Raw genomic sequence first — 1,810 nt, forward strand, 5'->3', positions numbered from 1 at the left:
CCTTAACATTGTGATAGAAGCATTAATATGGGGAAATGCATAAATGGAAGATATTATAGCATTATTTATAAAGGGTGCTTTCATTAATTTAAAATGTAGCATCAAGATCTTATATCTTATAGAATCAAGGTTCGAGATGCTTTGTACTTCCGCTGAACTTTGATAATAGATCATTAGACCTGGATCATTTTTGCAAAAAAAAGGATCTTATATCTTATAGAATCAATCGCTCACGTTGCAAGATTGGGTCGCACCTTAATATAAACCCACTGCAGGGGAAAGAGATTGACAGCCACTGTACTGAAACATTAGCACGAGGACAACAGAAGGAAACTGAAGCTACCTCCTCTTTTCTTCTACCCATGGCGCTCGTCGGTAGCAATGCACACTCCACGATTCTTGTCCTCTTCCTGGTTCTCACGATGATGATGTCCTCCTCGCCACCGTCACACTGCCATGCACGTACGGATCTCTCCATGGGTTTACTCTGCATTTTCGGTTTGATCAACTTATAAGGTATGTGGTAACCTTGAGTTGTTTTGATTCATGCAGTTAGGATATGGTCGTGCGCCAATTCTGCGCACCAGCCCTGCAGTAAGGTGATGTGCATGTATGAGTGCGAAGAGAGGGGAGCTGCAGGACCTATTTATCTTTCCCGCTGCAACCACACCGTCCACCCCGAGCAGTGCTGCTGCAGGAATGTCTAGCCGAACTCGGTGTGACAGCCATGACGGCTAAGCACTGTACATGGCTGGCACCTGGTCTAGATTCAATAAACATCTTATGTTTCCCTAAAAAAAAAATTAGTCATGCCAACCATGAATCTTCTTCGAGTGAGTAGAAAAGTAAGAATGATTGACATGTCTAAGATGCATACTGAATTAATCATGAGAGGAGAAATGCTCAGGATGGCAGACATGAAGTGCCCCTTCGAGCCGCTTTTCATTCTAGCGGAGCCTGGGTTTGCTGTTTAGGCTAGTCACGATGAAAGTATGGGTCTGCTGATTTATGTGCTTAGGATGACAGACATGAAGTGCCCTTTGATCCGCTTTTCATTCTGGCAGAGCCCAGGTCTGCTGATTAGGCTGGTCACAATGAAAGTATTATAGCTAGTCTCATGCATGTCAATTAGGCATATTTGCATAAGTGACACACAATTAAATGAGAAAAATAAATAAATACCATAATACGATACCGTATCAAATTAAATGATGTACTACTGTGTGTCATGCGTGACAATAGATATTTTCACTATGATACAACCTGTAATAATATATCCCTACTATTAAAAGAGGATCGAACGTCCTGATGGTTCGACCTTCTTCGATCCCACCTCCCCGCACCCTTCTGTTGGAAATATGCCCTAGAGGCAATAATAAATGGTTATTATTATATTTCTTTGTTCATGGTAATTGTCTATTATTCATGCTATAATTATATTGTCCGGAAATCGTGATACATGTGTGAATACATAGACCACAACCTGTCCCTAGTAAGCCTCTAGTTGACTAGCTCGTTGATCAACAGATAGTCATGGTTTCCTGACTATGGACATTGGATGTCATTGATAACGGGATCACATCATTAGGAGAATGATGTGATGGACAAGACCCAATCCTAAGCATAGCATAAAAGATCGTGTAGTTTCGTTTGCTAGAGCTTTTTCAATGTCAAGTATCTTTTCCTTGGACCATGAGATCGTGCAACTCCCGGATACCGTAGGAGTGCTTTGGGTGTGCCAAACGTCACAACGTAACTGGGTGACTATAAAGGTGCATTACGGGTATCTCCGAAAGTGTCTGTTGGGTTG

General features: G+C 41.9%; 1 long non-coding RNA gene across 1 annotated transcript; it reads left to right on the top strand.

Annotated features, from left to right (window-relative positions):
- The first annotated feature begins 234 nt into the window (after positions 1-234).
- On the top strand, positions 235-912 carry LOC141021317 (uncharacterized). Its single transcript, XR_012182102.1, has 2 exons — positions 235-462; positions 553-912. It is a non-coding gene; the product is annotated as an uncharacterized lncRNA (long non-coding RNA).
- Positions 913-1,810: the final 898 nt, after the last annotated feature.

The sequence above is a fragment of the Aegilops tauschii genome, chromosome 1, assembly GCF_002575655.3.
Source record: "Aegilops tauschii subsp. strangulata cultivar AL8/78 chromosome 1, Aet v6.0, whole genome shotgun sequence".
Taxonomy (NCBI): domain Eukaryota; kingdom Viridiplantae; phylum Streptophyta; class Magnoliopsida; order Poales; family Poaceae; genus Aegilops; species Aegilops tauschii.